We start from the raw sequence: 6,012 nt of genomic DNA on the forward strand, positions 1-6,012 counted from the left end.
TCTTCTCTTACTCCTAACATTCCCATGAATATTAGACCCTGTCCTACTGGCTGTAGTTGATTGGTCCAAGAATGGCCATCTGTCAAACAGGGCCAATGAGAATAGACTCCCTTAGGTGACTGAAGCTCTGACTGCCAGTTGGGGTAGCTATTGGTATCCATGTTTCTTGCACTCTAGAGAAAGGTTGAGAAAGAATAAAGCTGATATTTGAGGGAGGCAAAGAGGAGGGAGGCCTGAGGTGTCCCAGTCCCTAGTTTGATTCTTCCCAAGACCACTGCTTCTCGCATAGCTTGGCTGTTCAAACTTTTCCTAGATTCTGTGAACCAGCAACCCCCTTTTTTTCTGCTTATTTGCTATCCTGAGATGGAGTTCTATCTCTTGCAACCTGAATAATGCAAAAATATTGCTCAATATTATGTATGAATGGAATAAAGTCTAGAACAACAGACTCGTGTCAGGTCTAGTGTTTGCTCCATCTTATTTTACATACGAGACAACTGAAGCCCAGAGAGGGAGGTGAGCGCCATCCATAGCCACACAGCCTGTGAGCAGTAGAGTCATTACCCAAAACACAGGTCCCCAGTCATCTGCCACTCCGAGTCACTTCTTTAAGGATCTTTTCATGACCCTGTGTGACTTAGGGTAGTGGGCCTTATTCCTTTTCTTGCCTCGATTTGCCCATTCCGTCCCTGTGGGCACACAATTCCAGGCAGAAAGGAACTAGATGTTATCTATGTGGGTTGCTTTGAGTTCCTAGGGCCTACAAAAGGCTATTATTATTTAATTACTGCAAATGGTAATTATAAGGGAAGGTAATTGCCCTTTCATTATAGCACTTCTGCCCTTTTCCTCTAGCAGTCATAAAAGAGAGCCGGGTCCAGATCTGCTGTGACAGCCCAGGGCTGGGGGATTGTCAGAGACCAGCTAAAAAGAAGGGCTGTAAATATAGTTACTTCTATCACTTTCTGAAGGTAATTTGTGGATGATAAAGCCCTTTCGCTCCCATGTACCCCTTAGGTCCTACAGGAAAAGAGGAATTGACACTCCCTGAGCACTGAGCAGGTCCTGGGCACTGTGCTGGGCATTCTACATTCTCTAGGTAAGATCATGCCCATAAAAAGCCCAGCAAGATGCCTCACTTATAGCAAATAGTTGGTAAATGGTGGTGTACACAATTTCTAATTCTGACTCACTGCCCTGTGAAATGAGGATTGTTATCCTCGTTTTATAAATGAGAAGACTGAGATGCACTCAGGTTTTAAAGCTAGTGGGAGCCAGTATTTGAACTCTGTGTATCTGATCTCAAAACACTCATGCTTTTCACCTACAGCTTGCCACAGTTAGCATTGGCGCATTTCGCAGTTGAAGAAATTGAGGCCCAAGATGCAATGTGGCTTGCCCCAGCTCATTGAGGTTATTTAATAGAGTCAGGACCTGGACCCACATGTACTGCTCTGCCTGGTTGGGGCTCTGACCTGCTGCTGGCTCTGCTCTGCCCTGCCTCCTGCTCTTCCTTTTGCCATCTCCCCGCACTCCACAACCCCCAGCTTACTACTAATGGTAGAGACATAAAAGATGTCTAAGACTTAGTCTTGACCTTCTGGTTAAGCAAACACTAAGATAAATTGCAGACTTGGGAGCCCATGAATAAGGCTGGCCATGTAACCAGCTGTCACTGTTCATGACAGACATTGCTAATCAGTCTCAACATTCTTCCTGTTTAAAGCCCAGATTCTTAGTCTTTTGAGATTTAAATCAAAAAACAACTGGAATTTCCTATCTCACATTTTGTGGAAATCCAACAATGTCTCCAAGATTTCTTCAAATCCAGCGATTTACAAAGTCCTGGTCACTTCCAGCTCTGACTTTCTATTCCTGGTGTACTTTTACTCTCTGCCCATCTTTACTCTCTGCTCAGTGCCAGTCCAGGCAACCCAGTGCCAACCTAACATTTAGCATGCCCCTCATTTTACTGAAGGTTCTAGAAACAGAGTGGGGTTTGTTTCATGGGAATGCAAAAGGCAGAAAGTTGAATGATGTTATCTCTATTTTTACAAATCCTGTAGCCACCTATCCACTGGCCACCTCTCTCTTCAAGTTCTCCCATTTTCCTGATCATCCCCACATTTCAAGATGATGCTCTCATATTTCAGCTTGTTCATTTTCTGATGAACAGATATTTAATCTCAATCATTTTTTATTGGACGAATGAATAAACAACTACGTATTGAGTACCTAGTTTACAGTCTGATGTTAAATCCTGGGATTAGACATCTGAGTGCAGAATTATAGCTGGGATAAGTGTGCAGACAAGGCGAAGTCCATGGGGCAATGAGAGCATCCCAAAGGTAGCGAAAGGATGTGGCTATGAGCCGTGATGTGTTGAGTGAGTAGCTCATTAGGTGATGGGACACTGTGGATGTGGTCAGGTGGGGGAGCACATGCCAAGAGAAGGGGACTGCAAAGGCCATGTGGCAAAAGAGAGCAGCACGCCTTCCAAGAACTCACAGGAGGCCTGTGTATCTGAAACACAGCAGCCAAGGGGGAAAGCGGTCCTAGGTGAGGATGGAGAGCTTTGACAGGGGCCAGACCACGTAGAGACTTGGGGGCCATAATCCTCATCATTTTATCGTGTAGAGCAATTTAGGTGTCCATCTCCTGCTCAGCTCGTGGACAACCTCGGTATACCTCACACTCCATTAATATCTCTGCTTAACAGAGGGTCAAATACTCAGTCTTCTCAGAGAAATCAGTAGAAGTTTTTCCTTCTCCGCCCCATCCCTGCCAAAAGTGAGGAGGAGAGCATAGGCAGATTCCGTTTCACATTGATATGGATTATGCCACCACCTTAAGAAGGCGAAATGGCCAGTTTGAGATTTAAATGACACTTTTCCTCAGCGTTATAGTTTAGATGGTACAGATGAGAAGGGCTTGAGAAGTTGCTGTTGGGAGTGGAGAAATGAGAGGTGGTGTTCTCAGGGAAGATTTTCCAGGGCAAGTGAGGAGGGAGTGTGTCCCCAAAATACAGGTAGCCAACATGACTATGGCCTATCCCATACATAATCTCATTTAATACTTGCCCTATGAAGTAGATATTATCGTGCTCAATTTGCACATGAGAAAACTGAGGCCCAGAGAGGGGAAGAAACTTGTATAAAGTCACCAGCCTACAGGTGACCACGCCAGGGTTTAAACACAGCTCCACTGGACGCCTAAACCTAAAAACTCTGAACTCTATGGCCTGCTTTAGAGAAGCAAAATGAGCATGGTGAAGAGGCTGAATGGGCAGAGAACTCACCTGTTCTATCATTTGTTTATTCAGCTAACACCATGTAGCACCCACCATGCACAGGACACTACAGAGAAAGGAGCTCTGGACCAGACATTATAGGTCTTCAGCTGGAGGCCTGGCCCTGAAACCTTTAAACCAACTATTTTCCTTCTTTGGGCCTCAGTTTTCCCACCTGTAAAATGGGGCTGACCTTCCTGCCCGCCTCCCTCCTAGGGCTCCTGTGGGAGTCCAGTTGGAGCTTGAGGTTTTCTTAGTTCTGATGGAAGGCCTACCCCAGGCTTATGGATGAGGGGCAGCTAGCTTGAGCAGAGAGCAAGGAGAAGAAGGTGAAAATCTCTGAGCATCATGGTCCCACTGTGGGCAGGCTGGGCATGTAATGCTGTGAAGCCAGCTTCGTGCTTGCCATGATGGAGGCTGTAGAATCCAGGAGTCCCCTGCTTTCTCACTCCCCTTTCACTCCCTTCAATTAGTCACCAAGTCCTGGTGACACTGAGTCCTTAAAATGGCCCACATTGGTCTACTTCTTATCACTGCTAATAGTGCCACCTGATCCAAGCCATCCCTATTTATTGTTCAGCTGAAAGACTTTGAAAGTCTCCCTCTTGGCTGCCCTGCTTTTCGGCTTTGCCCCCATCTCAGCCCATTCTTTCCCCAGTAGCCACATGGACCTTTTGAAAAGAAATCTGACTACGTCATTTCTCTGTTTACCACCTACCTCTCCATGACTTCCTATTGCTCTAAAGCTAAAATCCTAACTCCTTGCCAGCCCCCCCCCCCCGGAATGTCCAGCCTTCAGTGTCATTTTGTAGTCCTCTCTTATTCCACTCGAGGTCCATTGTCCTGTCTGGCCCCTCAATATAGCAAACTTCTCCTCGCCTCAGAAACTTCACACACTGTTCTCTCTACCAGAAACGCTCTTTTATCTCTTTCGTGGTCTCAGCTTAAATGTTCCTTCTTGTGGGAAGTTCTTCTTGATCTTCACTTACTTACTCCCCAGACATCTCAAATCTTTTGTAGCTCTTCTGAAACTAATTAAATAGTTATGTGATTAGTTGTTAAATTCTGTCCCCTGGAACAGACTGGGGGACCTTACTGATGTCTACTTCTCTTCTTCTTCCAGAGGAATGCTGTACTTCCCAGCCTCCCTTGCATTTGGGAAGGCCCATGTGACTCGTCTGGGCCAATGGATGGTGAGAAGTGATGTGTATCCCTCCTAGCTGAAGCAGTTTAAAACCCATGCACGATTCTCCAGTTTCTCTCTCTTTTTTATTTATTTATTCATTCATTCATTCATTCATTCATTCATTCATTTATTTTATTTTTTAGGCGAGGCAACCCTTGGTTGATCTCACAGATTGCAAGGAACTTGTCAGCTTACAATCCCTTATTTTTTGTTTTTCACGCCTACAGCATCTGGTTTTCCTAGGTGGCCTCCCATCCAAGTACTAACCAGGCCCGATCCTGCTTAGCTTCCGAGATCAGACGAGATCGAGCTTGTTCAGGGTGGCATGGCCATAGACTCCAGTTTCTCTTCTCCTGCCATGGTACCTAAGCAGGTCACATGTTCCAGTGGGTGCAGCTTGAAAATGGTAGGGACTCCTTAACCTAGGTCTCTGGGTGACTGGATCAGAGGACCCAGAACAAGCATGCATCACAAGTGAGAAATAAACTACTCATGTGTTATGTCACTGAGGTTTCAGAGTTTTTTGTTACTGTAGCATAGTCTGGTTTATCCTGACTAATTATCCTAACTGGTCTGTCGGAACAAGGCCTGACTCTAATTCACTGTCTCTCTAGAGCCTGAGACCCTAATCGTGACATATAAGCAGGTGTTTTGTAAATACTTGTTGAATGAGTAAACAAGTGAAAAAACAGAACATGTAAGACATGGTTCTTTCCTCAAAGAATTTACTGTATTCCAAGGGACAGATACTTTTACACACAACAGTTAGAATATAGTTAGGGGCTAAACTGTAAAAGTTAAAGAAGATGAAAGGAGGTCAGTGGGTTAGAGCAGTCATGTGGGGCTTCCTGGAAGAGCATAAAGAGAATTTGAAGAATTGGAAAGGATGAGAGTAGGCTTGCTGTCCACCCCACCATTTGTTCATCTATTCGGCAAACACTTATTCTAACGCACCATGATAAGTGCTTTGCCAGCATTGTGGCCGGAGGACCACATGCTCTTGGGAACCAGAGCAAAGTGCCTCTTCCATGCAGAATATCTAGAATCGCTTTACAGATGTTTGAGTTGAGCCTTGACAAGTAAGTGTTCACTAGGGATAAGAGATGAGGAGAAAAGGACTAAGGATCCCAGCAGAGGGAACACCATGATCAGAAGCTTGGAGGCTTGAGGGTGTACAGTGTGTTCAGGGAAGGGGTAGCATCTAGTGTGGCTGGATTTGGGGAAGAAGAGTCTGGCTGCCAGTGGCAGAGACATGAGTTCAGTCTCTGGCTTCTTGCACTCAGCCCACACTGACTCCATTCAGACCATAGAGCATCTAAGTTAAGACCTGAAGGATGAGTTGAAGGTGACCAGGAAAGGTGGGATGAAAGGACAAAGAAGGGTGCTCCAGGTAGAGGGAACAGCAAAGGCCTTATAAGGGAGATTGCAAGGCCTGAGACGGCAGCTCACTTTGGCTGGAGCAAAGCTTTTTAGGTGATCAGGATTCTGTCTCCCATCTTCCCTTCCACTCTAAATTTCAGTGCCTTTGCATGTGCTA

General features: G+C 45.5%; 1 pseudogene; it reads right to left on the reverse strand.

Moving 5' to 3' along the window:
- Window positions 1-4,693: 4,693 nt before the first annotated feature.
- LOC111738218 lies at window positions 4,694-4,812 on the reverse strand (annotated as a pseudogene).
- Between the last annotated feature and the right edge of the window lie 1,200 nt (window positions 4,813-6,012).

Source organism: Pteropus vampyrus, unplaced genomic scaffold (genome assembly GCF_000151845.1).
Source record: "Pteropus vampyrus isolate Shadow unplaced genomic scaffold, Pvam_2.0 Scaffold36, whole genome shotgun sequence".
NCBI lineage: Eukaryota > Metazoa > Chordata > Mammalia > Chiroptera > Pteropodidae > Pteropus > Pteropus vampyrus.